General features: G+C 39.4%; 1 pseudogene across 1 annotated transcript; it reads right to left on the bottom strand.

Moving 5' to 3' along the window:
- Positions 1 to 10,321: 10,321 nt before the first annotated feature.
- LOC307261576 lies at positions 10,322 to 11,273 on the bottom strand (annotated as a pseudogene). Its single transcript has one exon. The product of its transcript is annotated as an uncharacterized misc_RNA (transcript).
- Between the last annotated feature and the right edge of the window lie 2,258 nt (positions 11,274 to 13,531).

The raw sequence follows: 13,531 nt of genomic DNA, 5'->3' as shown, positions 1-13,531 counted from the left end.
AAATAAATAGAATGATAGAATCTCCAATTTGCATAATATCTTTGATCTCATTAGAATGTTCCATAGTCAAACAGTGACATCACTTAGAATGTTTCCATGTATAGAGGGTAGAATTCATATCCAGTCAGACAAACACTGATCTAGTTGAGATTAACTACTCTATAGTTGTGTATATCTGATAGTCATGGCTAATCGTGGTACATCAAACGTCTTCCTGCAACTGTGGAAGGACAAGAACTTCAATGGTGACAGTTATGTAAGTAACCAACTCTATTTATTGATTCAGAGTAATTAGTCTCAATTGACTAATTTAATTTACAAATACAAATATATCTCATATGTTTTTCCATAGCCATCTGGAAGCCACAGTAGAGAACATGTCTCCAGCACTCAGTCCAGGATCCTGGACATTGAGAGAGCTGAGAGAAAAGAGAGGGCTGCACTGATTCAACGTGCAGAGAGGCTGTGTGCTTCAAAGAAAGCCCACAGCGACGCTGTTCTGGAGAGATTGGGATTCTCAGTCCAGCATGACACCCTCCCCTCAGCTCGGCCCCCAGCTTCTCTCAGAAGGAGCCCTGAATCCTCTCAGCAAGGAGGCAGGATCAGGCCCATTTTAAAAGTGGAGGAGAGAAACAGTGTCCGGAAGGCCAAGACCGTCCAGATATGGGATGAAGAGGACCCCTTCTTTGAGAAGAAAGTCCGTCTGGGGAGTCAGATGGCAATGCTTGCCTGTAAAATGGCTAAGCTGATGCCAAGCCCAGAACCACCCATCAGCCCTGTGGACAGTCTCAGCTCTGTGGACACACACACTCCCAGTGAGCTGAGGGCCATTTCACATCTTGGCAACTTCAACCCTTCACCTCCTCCTACAGCTGCACCCAGGAGACCATCTCGTCTCCCTGTGTTGTCCAGGCAACTCGGTGGAGCAGGTATGTTCTTACTTTAACGTTTTAAAGGACTTTCTTTAAGGGAACCTTAATAGAAATATGTTAAAATGTTATAAACGTCTATTATTTATAATAAGTAATATTGACTGTTTTGCTGTTAATCTGAACAGGAAAGGAAGTGGCGGATGGATGCAAGCTCCAGTCAGCTCGAAAAGTGGATCAATTTAAGCAGGTCCACCTTGGTTCACATCAACTACCAGCAGCGCCCAGAAGAGTCCCTGCACTGACACCCATGGCTCCTACACCTCCATCAACAGCTGCCCCTCTCAAAACTAGGGGACCTCGCCGTGGGACAAACCTCCGTCCTTCACAGGCTGGGAAAAACCCCTGTCCTCCAAAGGCTGTGAAGCGAGCAGCTCAGGAAGACTTCCAGCCTTTGGACAACCCCTTTGCCAGTCTGTCCCTCTGCTTTGGCCAGATAAACTCAGAGGACTGGTAAGACACCAACACTTCAGATGTACATTAGGGACATATTCTAAATTGTATAGCTAGTAGGGCAACCACAGGCCTATGGTTCTAAAGCAGTGATTAATGCAATTCTATCTTAACATAGGGAGAAGAAATTGGTTGGTTTTAAATCTGTTCGGGCTCTGGTACGACACCATCCACACCTGCTGCTGACCAAACTGCACGAGTTCTGCCTCGTCCTGTCAGAAGAGGTATTGTGGAGATTTCCCTCTTGATTTAATCTGGCTTTGTGTCACATGTAGTTCTCATTTGCCTAATTTTGCATGGATATGTATACAGAAGGACTGACTGATATTATCATTCACTATCTAGGTGGCAAATCTGCGCTCTGTTGTGGCCTGCGCTGCAATGGACAGCATCGCAGACCTCCATGTTTACCTGGGAAGGGCCATGGACCCAGAGGCAGAGAGGACAGGCCGAGCCCTGCTGCTGAAGTTGGCACAGACAAGCAACGCCTTCATTCACCAGCAGGCCAACCTCGCCCTGGATGCTCTAGTGGAGGGCTGCAGCCCCAGCAGAACCTTGTGCGCTCTACTCTACGCAGGGCTCAAGTAAGTGAAGACAGTTTATTCACAAGTTAGTAGTTAGTGACGAAGCAGCAGCATTCAAAGTAAATTAAATCAAAAGTAGCCACAGGATTTGTCTGACATTGTCCTGTCTTTGTCTTTCTTCAGCCATCCTTGTGTTTCAGTGAGAGCAAGCACAGCACAGCACCTCCAGAAGCTGGCGAGCATCGTTGGAGAGGACCAGACCCTGACTGCAGGGAAGACCTTCGCAGAGCGTTTCCTTACTGCTGTCAGTAAGATGTCGGTAGATGCTGCTACTGAAGTCAGGTGGGTTATTAATTCTGGCTTGATCTTATGGTTTGTGAAGTCATATCTTAGAACAACTTTTTCATTAAGTGCTCATAAACTAAATCGCTGAATAAGTCATGTTTATCTGCACAGGTTCTATGGACAGAAGATGCTCCAGGTACTTGCCCACCAGACCGAGTTTATTGCCTTGTGGAATAAGCTCATCCCAGTGAAAGACCGGCGCCCTTTGGATAAGATCTTGAGGAAGATGAGACAGTCGAGGTGCAGGTAGTGGAGCAACAAGAAGACATCCGCTCAACATCAAACTTTGTCTGGCATGGTGGTGCAGTGGTTAGCATTGTCACCTCACAGAAAGAAGGTTTTGGTAAGAACCTTCTGGTGCCTTTCGGTGTGGAGTTAGCAAGTTCTCCCTGTGCCAGAGTGGGTTTACTCCGGGTACTCCGGTTTCCTCCCACAATCCCAAAAACATGCAGGTTAGGTTGATTGGAAATGCTTAACTACCCAGAGGTGTGAATGTAAGTGAATTGCTGTCCATCTTTATGTTTTAATAATATAAAATAATATATTCCATCGACAAGACTGGTTACTTTTCCAGGATATAGCCTGTGGAATAAGCTTATCCCAGTGAAAGACCGGCGCCCTTTGGATAAGATCTTGAGGAAGATGAGACAGTAGAGGTGCAGGTGGTGGAGCAACAAGAAGACATCTGGTCAACATCAAACTTGGTCTGGCATGGTGGTGCAGTGGTTAGCATTGTCACCTCACAGAAACAAGGTTTTTGGTAAGAACCTGCTGGACCAGCTGGGGCCTTTCTGTGTAGAGTTAGCATGTTCTCCACATGCCAGAGTGGGTTTTCTCCGGGTTCTCCGGTTTCCTCCCACAATCACTAAAACATGCAGGTTAGGTTAATTGGAAATTCTAAATTACCCATGCGTTGGGGTGAATGTAGTGATGTAGTGTTGCTTTCCATCTATATGTTTTAATACATTTACAGACTGACGACCTGTCCAGGATGTAGCCTGGACAAGTGCCCAGTCTATCGCAGGGATTAGAAATTGCTGGGAAAAACTCCAGCATGAATGAATGAATATATTTTTCTTAATTAATTCTAATTGGTGTAAAGTGCAATATTCATCTGAACAATTGACAAACAAGGAAATAAAAAAGTTGAACTAAATGTTGTTTATATATTTATTCTTTGTCATGTAATTTAAAATATTTTGTTAATGTGTTTTGTTGTCTTAATTGGTTTGCTGGTTTTCTGTGTTATGGTATTTCTGATTTATAATTATCGCAAAAGTGTTAACTTTCTGATGACCACTACCTTTGACAGACTTACTTACTTTTTAAAAGTGTACTGAATCTCAACATGCTCTGCTCGGTCCTGAAAGAGGAAGGAGGAGGTCAATATACATTTGGGTTACCACGACACAGGGCTGATTCATGTTACACGGTCATTACACTTGGAGGCTGGCCTCAGCCTTCAGTTCAGTTTTATACACAGAAATTGAACTAAATTTCTGTGTTGCTTTTTCAAATTTAATTTTGATACATTTTTAACTCATTAAAGCTGGGGTGGAGAATTTGGGGAGAAAATAGCAGTTGGGATAGAGATTTGAATGCAAATACCTCAACCGCTCCACTTGTTCTCTTTGGTCCCTCCCCGACACGCTCTACACCAACAACGTCGGTGCCAAAGTGAATGGACAGTCCCAACAGCCAATAAGAACAGAGAATCTGATTTTTTTTTTTTTTTTAAAGAATCGGAGCCTTGCTCTGATTGGTCAAAGATTACCGCTCATGCTAATTTTGAACAATCAGAAATCACCCAGCTTTAACATTCTTTGTATTCCTCAAATATATAACAATGAAGAAATAATAAAAAATAAATAAACTGATCATGTCTTGCCAAGGCACCAGGAGAAAAGCCAGTTGTCCTTTCGGTAGTCCTGTTAACAGATTTGACTGCTCCCACATCATTGTATACAGTCTATGGTCGACACCAGCCGTATCACTGCTACACCCAGACCCAGAGCTCCACAGCAGGATTTTGATTAGCAGCGGTGGTTTAAACCAGTGTCTGGTGCATTTACACCATGAGACGCAAACATTGACTTTGGACTTGATAAAACACAGTTGACCAACACAGGCAGGTGAAACGGTACCCCAAATCTGTGGACATTTCACACTGGATTTCAAGCAACTTGGCCAACTTCCCCATAAATCCCCATATACTATAAAATCACTCAATGGTGTCAATTGTCTCCGGCGTACGGAGATCAGGGGCCTAACGAAGACTTCAAAGAGAGAAGGAGCTTTGGGATTTGTACAACTTAAAATGATTTGGTCATTCATCGATAGAATATATTGTGCCCTTTTTTAGCACTGAGCACCTGTCCCCCAAAATGTCTGTGCACGCCCCTGACAGTGATGGACATAAACAGACAACTAGTCCGTGGATCAATAAGGGTTTGAAAAATGCCTGCAAAAAGAAAAATACACTGTATAGAAAATGTATGAAAAATCAAACTGCAGAAGCAGAAAATAAGTATAAAAAGTATAGAAATAAATTAACCAATATAATGAGGATATGTAAGAAAGAATACTATAATAAAATACTAGTGAATAACAAAAACAACATGAAAGGTTTATGGAATGTGCTAAATAGTATTATTAGAAATGGATCAAAAAATACAGGTTACCCTGAGTATTTTATGGAGAAAGAAAATACAATAGATAATATGGATGATGTGGTTGATGGTTTTAACAAATTCTTCGTAAATGTGGGACCAAATTTGGCAGAAAAAATTAATGACCCAGGGTCTGAAGACAATAATTATGATTTAATAGACATTAATCCAAAAACAATGTTTCTAAAAGCAGTGGAAGAGTGAAATTATAGAGATTGTTCATAATTGCAAAAACAAGACTTCTACCGACTATAATGACATTGACATGAGAATAGTTAAACATGTCATTGAAGGAATCGCAAAACCACTTACGCACATCTGTAACTTATCATTTCAAACGGGTAAATTCCCCAAAAAAATGAAAATTGCAAAAGTCTTACCGCTGTACAAAACTGGAGACAAACACCACTTCACAAACTACAGGGCTGTTTCACTGCTTCCTCAATTTTCAACATTTTTAGAAAAACTATTTGCTGCCAGATTTAACAATTTCATCAATAAACACAATTTACTAACTGACAGCCAATACGGCTTCAGACCCAACCGATCCACTTCATTAGCAGTTATTGAGCTAATTGAAAAGATATCAAATTCGCTGGACCAAAAGAATTATGCAGCCGGTGTTTTTATTGATCTCAAAAAAACATTTGATACCATAAATCATGACAGAATAATCAATAAATTAGAACGGTATGGTATCAGGGGGGTTGTATTAAACTGGCTGAGGAGCTATTTACAGAACAGGCAACAATTTGTGAAGATGGGTGAACATATGTCATCTCGTTTGGACATTGCCTGTGGGGTCCCCCAGGGGTCAGTATTAGGGCCAATTCTTTTTATTCTCTACATTAATGATATATGCAAAACATCAAAGATTTTACAATTTGTGTTATTTGCAGACGACACTAATATTTTTTGTACGGGAGAGGACTTGCAGCAGCTTCTGGAGTTAATTACAACTGAAATGAGCAAATTAAAAAAGTGGTTTGACAATAATAAATTGTCATTGAATCTAAGTAAAACAAAAATCATGTTGTTTGGAAATTGTAATTTAAATAATGACGTAAATGTTAAGATTGACGGTGTTAATATTGAAAGAGTGTATGTAAATAAATTCCTTGGTGTGACAATAGACCATAAACTCAGCTGGAAACCTCACATTAAACATGTTAAATCTAAACGGTCACGAAGCATCTTAGTCCTGTGTAAAGCAAAGCATATATTGGATCAAAGATCATTGCATATTCTTTACTGCTCAATGATCTTACCTTATTTAAATTACTGTGTGGAGGTCTGGGGGACCACTTACAAAAGCTCACTGCTACCATTAGTCACAATACAAAAACGAGCCATAAGAATAATCAATAAAGCTGGATATTATGATCACACCAACCTCCTCTTTTTACATTCCCGTATCATTAAGTTCAATGACCTAGTTGAATATCAAGTTGCACAAATCATGTTCAAAGCTAGAAATAAACTGCTACCAGCTAACATTCAAAAACTTTTTTTTGACCGAGAGGGGGGTTACAATTTGAGGCAACAGTTAAACTTTAAGACACTGGCTGTACGCATGACTTTAAAATGTCATTGCATCTCAATTGGGGGTGTGAAACTGTGGAATGGGATGAGCATGGAGCTAAAGCAATGTCCAAACATGATCCAGTTTAAAAAAAGGTTCAAAGCAATGATTTTCAAAAGGTACAGGGATGAGGGTGTGAAGTAAGAAGGAAATTATAATTATATGGATATATTTACTGATTGTATAGATATGTATGTAGATATGGATATATTGATTGTTTATAAATATAAATATATGCATGATATAAGTATATAAAATATAAAAAATTCATAGTATATTAAGTAGTATGTATGTATATATAGTTTGTAAATGGCAAATATAATATAGTATCGCCAATTGTACAGAGAGTATATGGATTAAGAGAAGCGAATATAATAAATATTTTTATTTTTTTAATTTAATTTAATAAATATTTTTATTTTTTTTACTATGGAAAAGGGGTAGGATTAAATAAGTGTATACTTCTTCCTGCTCCTTTTCAGGCATATCTCAGAAATACAGATATATATATATATTTTTTTTGTGAAAACATAATTTGTTTATTGTATTTCCATGCTTTTCATTTTGTTTTGTATGTTTGATATGTCTGAAATAAATTGAATCAAATCAAATCAAAATACACCTTCATATTCCAACCGGTGAAGTAGGCCTTTAATCTCAATGAGACTTTGCCTGGATAAAATAATAAAGGTTAAATCAAAATGATATCAATCAAGGTCCTCACAAGTATAGGAAGCCATTTTTTCCCCCGAGTGTGTGTATTTTAGAACACTCACTTACATCATGCGCATAAATTAGAATACTACTGTTCTAGAACACACACACACACACACACACACACACACACACACACACACACACACACACACACAGTAAAATGACATCATGCACATAAATTAGAATACTAGTGTTCTAATGGTGCGTTCTTTTGTACTCGGAACTCGGAAATTGCCGACTTCCGACACGGAAAAGTGCAATAAAACGGTCGTTCAACTCAGAACTCGGGCAACGTCTGCCTCTCCCGACTTCACTGAGATGACGCAGATTACGTCACAACAACAATCTGAACTGAAAACGATGGCATCTCACACGATAATAAGTAATTAAAATTAGACTACATTTTCATTCATTTAGAAAAATTGGGAACCATGTTCCTTATTTTTGAAAAGGAAACCATTTACTCAGAGTGGAAGTACTAACTAGCACTTAATGTGGAAACTATCTAGGTCTATGTGTTACCAGGTGAACTGTAACTGTTGTTTACAGTATGTGATATTGAGAAACGTTTAATTAACCTTATTTAAATCAATGGTTTTATTTTTTAATTGTGTTTTAATGTTTCGTTGTGTGTTTATATCATGTGAACTGCTGAAAAGGGTCCAGCATATCAAATATCTTTAAAGTGAGGGACAATCGGCCTCTGTTAGCCGTTGACGTGCAGTTCAATCAGTTGCTGTAGCTAACAGAAAAGTTGAGTTTTTAAACTTAAACAATAGCATAGTCTAAACGGGCCTCTATATAACGTAAATAAATATCTAAATGTTACGCTGCTAGATTTGCCATAACTGATCCAACCTCTTTTATATTTGCTACATGGCTCTAACGTTAGGCTACATGTTAACTGACATTTATTTATTTTTCTTACAGTTTTCGCCGACGCAAATATGAACCTCTTTTCAGACAAAGATAAAACGAAACCCTTCAATTCAGTGTTTTATATCAGGCATCAGATGATCAATCTACTTATTATCTGGATCAGGGACTCACGATCAAGGTCCAAATACACGTACTCGGTGAGTTATGTCTTCCCTTGTCATTCTGCACTCTGTGCTATTGTGTTTACCAGCAGCAATCCGTGGGATCTGGCCTTCAACGTCGCAAAGTCTATGTTTTTTTGGGTATTTCTTTTTAAATAGGCTATGTGAACAGGTCTAACACACCGCACAACAAGCTCCGAAAACAAATACTTTCCTTGACCACAACCACATAAGGTTGCCTATGTTGCAGGCTTTCAGAAACGCAGGCGGAGGCCGTAGCCTACTTGCGTTGGAGTAACACTCTTTTATTTTAAAGAAAACAAGAAGCGATATATTCGAGTACAGTGTGCCAGCATATTCTTTCTCTGCTGCAAGCGTTTACTCAGTTATCAAACTTCTTCTTCTACGACAGTAATAAAAACACAACAGCGGAGTTTTCTTCTTTTACTCAAAGCCTCCTCAGTAGCCTGCTTCAATAGCTTCGCCTAGTGGCGGAACTTAGGCATTACACCATATAATATTAACAGGCATGACAGTAAAACACAATCATGCATTTATAGAACATATTAAATAACTTAGGGGCTCTGAATTAACTGTATAGAATGCCCACAATTACTAAATGAACACACTTATGACGATGTAAATAATAAACCGCATAGTCAATATCAATTGACCTCTCACACCTACATAGTGTTTGCACGTAGCCTATGCATGCACACACAGACACAATCTTCACCAGCAACACATTGCCTCAAACTGCACTAAAATGAAATATAAATAAAAATTCATTGGATATCAAATAGCCTTTTGGTCTACATAGGCCTACATGGAAAACTATAAAAAAGAAGGAGATCACGTGGCCTCGCACAGCATTGACAGTGCTGTCATGGAGCATAATACAACTTGCAAATCTTGTATACACCCTGTAATTTGTTATGCCTTTTTTCCTGTCTAATAAAACATATTTAAAATAAGCATAGGACCTGATATCTTCTGACCTTTTGTATGTGTTTATTTTAGGTTTGGAGGTTGTTAACAAATTTGAAGAAGGAGAGGGGGTAGCAGCAGCAGCAGCAGAGAGAGAGAGCATGGAGAGGACACAGAGGAAACAACAATCACTCCACTGCCACCAGCTTCTTCCTTCGACAAGGAACAGACTCTGTTCCTGATCGACCTGATGAGGCAGAAATTGGAGGCGGATGGAGGTGAGCTGCCTAAGACCCTGTATGAGCTTAACAGAAGAATGAGGCTCGCAAAGGGCTCAAAGAACCACATGTGGAAGGAGATGGCCACCAAGCTTGGTGACCACTTTCACATGTGTTTCCACCCAGAGAGAGTGGCGAGGAAGTGGGCTACGCTTGAAGATGGATATAAAAAAGTGAAAGACAATAATAACAGCACAGGAAAGGGAGCCATGAGGTTCGCATGTTACCGGGATATGGAGGAGCTTTTGGGGGGGAATCATGATATTGAGTTCCCAGTTGTTGGGACCTCTTTTGGGCTTGAGATCAGGAGACCTGACCAGCTTCTTCCAGAGGCAGCCAGTCTCCCTCCCCCAACCTCTACGCCAACGAGGCGTAAACGTCCTGCAGAGGAAGGGGACCTCATGCAGCTCCTCCGGGAGTCAGAGGCTGCAAGCCAGCGAAGGCATGCTGAGAATATATATTATTATTTATTGTATTTATATGTTTTTAAATGTGTATTGTAAAATGTAATTGTATATTTAAGTTATTTGTTGTATATTTAAAAAAAACATGTTTTATATTCAATCAAATAATTCTTGTATATTTCAAATCGTATTTGTTCTATATTTCAAAACATTTGTATTGTAGCCTATCTAAAATGTTTAAAAATTATTATTTATTTTTTTAACAAAGTTAAGTATGCTAAAGAAAAGCCAGGGTCACTTTTGTACACGTTTGAAATGGCAGTAGTCCTACGAATATTTGAATATTAACACTGGATTAATTTTAACGCACAATTGTGAATGTAGTTTTGACGTTGCTTTTATTTAAATGTTTTCTGCTAAGTGGCAGAGAGAAACAATAGACTGGCCACTAGCCTACTCATCGTCATCAGCTTGCCTCGGGCAGCCTTGTGGATGGTCTTCACATGTGTGGACCCTGCACACAGGTTGTGCAGGATGCAGGCAGACATGATGACCATGACCACTATGTCAAGCCTTGTGTTTTGCAGGTCTCTGACTCTCCTCCACCTGCACTTGACCCTCCCAAAGGCCTGCTCCACGATCACTCTCCCACGGCTTATTTTTAGGTTGGCGGCTAGGTCCTCTGCAGTAAAAGCGCACCATTGTCACGCTTTGGGGACAATATGAATGGGAATGCATTTCCAATGTAGGCGCTGTCCCCCAGCAGCTGGAAGTCTCTGGAAGTCTCTCTGGAAGTCTCTCCTCCCAACACCCTGGCATCATGTACCTTCCCTGGGGCTCCAACAAATATGTCGAGGAACCGGCCCCTTTTGTCGACGATCCCCTGCAGTATCACAGAATAGAATCCCTTCCTATTGAGGTAGTCCCTTCCTCTAATGATAGGCCTCTGGATCTTTATGTGGCACCTATCAATCGCCCCAATTATACTATTAATTCCACAGGCCCTAGAGAACGCTGCAGAAGAAGCCCTTTTCTCACATTGATTGGGCCAGGCGATGAACGAGGAGGCGATTGAGCAGAGTGCCCCGAGAAGCTCGAGAATTGAGCGGTGGGCTGTCGACTGAGACACATCAAATGTATCTGCTATTTCCCCGAACGAATTCTGGTTGGCCATGTACCATAGCAGCATCAAAACTTTTTTCTTAAGTGGCACATCTGGTCTCCCGCCAATATGCTTGACCTCATTCAGCCCCTGCTGCTCAAATTTCATGAGCAGGAAATTGTATTGTGACCAGGACATTCTTAGATGGCGACGGAAGGTGTGCTCATCCATCTGAAGGAGTACGGCCCATTCTCTACCAGTCTTTAACACAGGGTTCCTGGACGGTACAGCGAATACAGACATGGCAAGCCTGTATGAAAACAAATTTAAGTTTTAATTAATTTGAATAAAGTTTTTAAATTAAATAAACTTGTATTTGTATTATTAATGTTTATTCTTGTGATTCGTGCAACATGTGTAGTACACTAGTAAAGCCTATAATAGTTTAGATGTTATGATGATAAATGTAGCAGTTACATATCCAACACAAAAAAGTGTGGAATAAGCAGTGCTTTTAAAGTCTATTCATAGTAGACTGCAAGCAAAAAAACTCGCTTTGTGACTTCGATTGTGTATGCTTTAACATGTATGCTGCCCTACAAAGGCAAAAGACCTTAACTCACCAGAGTGTAGAACTGAGAAAAATGAGTTCAAAGTTATTTTGTTGTCCTGCCAAATCAGTTGTAGGTAGATACTTGAAAATTTGGCATGTTATTGTATGACAAGGAAGTTATTTATCCCCCAAAAATCTAAAATTTTAACTTGACCTTTGACCAGGGCTGTACGCTTATTTTTTCAGGTGGTAGCACTGGTGCTAGCAAGCAAAAAAATTCAGTAGCACAAAAATAAATTTGGTAGCACACAAAGTAGGCTATGATTGAAAACTTGCATAACCTTAACCCTTGCATTTTGCTCTAATTACCTTTGAGCATGTCATCCTGGTCTCATTTGAGATTCACAATAAATATGATATCCTAGTGGGTGCAGTAATAATTGTAGAAAAATTAATAGGGGTGCACTGATTGCGATTTAGAAAAAAGAATCTAACCTGCCAATTGCAATTTTTTGCTGATTCAGAATTATTATTATAATGTCCTTCTGTTAATTAAAACCAAACTTTAAAACATTAAACATAGCCTATTAAATAAATAAGTATACATATTGGTACAATTTAGGATAAATTAAATAGGTTGTTGTGAATGTGTTGGGAGTAGCTTTTCAGTGGCTTATTTAAAACTTTGTAAATAGACTAGGCTACTGTTGACTGCTCTCTGCAGCTGAATGAGTTGCCTTTCAAGCTAGAAAAAAGCGCTAACTTCCTGTTCTTACCGGCTTCAAAATAAAAGTCAACTAACGTTTGGCTAATAACAGGCTTTTAATGTGAAGGCGCACAGGAAATGTTCTGTTTGTACACGTGCTAACTTAACTGCGGTAATGTGCCGTCTCCTTCCGGTAATTGCCGTTGGTGAAGTTTTTACACCTAGAATCGCTGCACCCGCACAGATCCCGAGCACACATCTTTCACCAGCCAAAGTGGAGGGTGGACTCAATAACTTACTTGCCTAAGACTCATTTACCCGCAGTGTTAATGTAGAGCCCTCTAAGCAGTGTTGTGCATCTCTCCTCTGTGTTTCAAAGAGACAGCATCTGCTCATTATCAACCTGTCGCACGAGTGCTAATGGGTTCGTATTCATCATCGCACGTGATCAATTTCAGTAGCAAATGCGATCAAAACTGTCGCACTGTACAGCCCTGCCTTTGACCCTTATTCGGAAGTTACTGTACTCTGCCTTTGTATTATCTGCGAAACAATAATGGGTCATGCAAAGGCAAAAGACCTTAACTTCTATTCTATTGACACATTGGATTTGTATCACTCTATATCAACATTTCCTGTTATAACAATGATAGCATTAAGTGAGTGGTGTCTTGTTAGGCATAATACTACACAAATTGAATATAAAAAATATAAAAAATAAATTAATTTTATGGCTAAAATTATTAATTTTTGGAAAATTAAAAAAAAATTATGGTTGTACTTATTTGAGATAAAATAACACCTAAAAGTATCCACCTATATTTCTTACATTTGAAAGGTTGGATGTCAATAAAATGTATTCTCTTATATGCCATTTATAATTTTCTGATAAACGTATAGGAATATGTGTTTGATGCCATTATGTGCAAGTTTTCTAGAGTCAGTGAAAAAACACTGCGTTTTTGATGGAATAGAAAATGTATGTATATGTGTATGAGAGAGAGAGAGAGAGAGAGAGAGAGAGAGAGAGAGAGAGAGAGAGAGAGAGAGAGAGAGAGAGAGAGAGAGAGAGTCCGGATTTCAGGGACTTAATTCTTCCCACAACTATTCTAATAGGCTACTCTTTATAATTATGAAAAAACATTTTGTAATACACACTTTCACAAACACATTGGTGTTTGGTTAGGCCCCACTTCATACCCTGAAAATCCAGAGATAGCGTGAGCAAATTTGCGTTCTTGTATGAAGACATAGCCTACTTTTAGACTAGACTACATAGATGTTTAAAAGTGGTATTCAGCA

This window comes from Ammodytes marinus (genome assembly GCF_949987685.1).
Source record: "Ammodytes marinus genome assembly, chromosome: 15".
Classification (NCBI taxonomy): domain Eukaryota; kingdom Metazoa; phylum Chordata; class Actinopteri; order Uranoscopiformes; family Ammodytidae; genus Ammodytes; species Ammodytes marinus.
This window is presented reverse-complemented; position numbering and strand designations above follow the sequence as displayed.